Source organism: Cicer arietinum, chromosome 1, assembly GCF_000331145.2.
Source record: "Cicer arietinum cultivar CDC Frontier isolate Library 1 chromosome 1, Cicar.CDCFrontier_v2.0, whole genome shotgun sequence".
NCBI classification, from domain to species: Eukaryota; Viridiplantae; Streptophyta; class Magnoliopsida; order Fabales; family Fabaceae; genus Cicer; species Cicer arietinum.
In genome coordinates, this window is record NC_021160.2 from 18,207,370 (window position 1) to 18,208,148 (window position 779).

At 36.2% G+C, this 779-nt stretch overlaps 1 pseudogene; it reads left to right on the forward strand.

Annotated features, from left to right (window-relative positions):
- The window catches only part of LOC140921090 (uncharacterized), a 6,813-nt pseudogene extending 6,645 nt beyond the window's left edge, over positions 1-168 (forward strand).
- Positions 169-779: the final 611 nt, after the last annotated feature.

The following is a 779-nucleotide window of genomic DNA, read 5'->3' on the forward strand; positions in this document are numbered from 1 at the left end:
CTCCAAATGACAGAACGCGCGCCCAAGCGCTTTGTTATTGTCAACGCGCGCCTGAAGTCCTCTCAACAGACACCAGGAGGCATGTTTTATGCTGATTTATTCACACCTCACCAGTATACCGGCGACCATAGCGAAACAGGAGCAGACGATCTAAACGAGGAGCCGTGAATTGCTAAACTAGAGAAGTTTTCTTTCTTTTGTTTTTGAATTTTTTCCTTTCTTTATTTTCTTTTCTTTCTGTTGTTTGTCCTGTTTCTTTCCGTTTCTTCGTTTTCTGTTTAATGTCAGTGTATGTTGACTTTCTTTTCTTCATGTTTTTTTTTGTTAAATGTGTACTATGATGAAACAGTCATATTGACTTGCACTTGATCTCAAAATTCCTGTTTGTGATTTTGCCAGTTAAATTTCATTTCTTAGATTATGTTATTGCTCAAGTCGACAAGTCTTCCTAATGCATGCATTCTTGATTACTAAATGGTTGTAGAAGGCTAATATGCCATCAATTTTTCAAAAATACAATTTTAACTTTTCAGAAGCATGTTGGCTTTATTTTGATTGTTCATACTCTCTCTTATTATCCTAGCTGTGAGCTTTTGAGCCTAAACACTTAAATTCTTTGTTGTGTGATTATCCAGACATGTGTTATCCCTCTAGAACTTGCACTAATTCTGACTTGCATCACTTGTAATTTATGCATACATTGAGGCAATTTTATTGGTCGTTTGAGCCTTTCTAACTACCCAATGAAAATTTTACCCTTTGCTAGCCCTTTTGAGCCT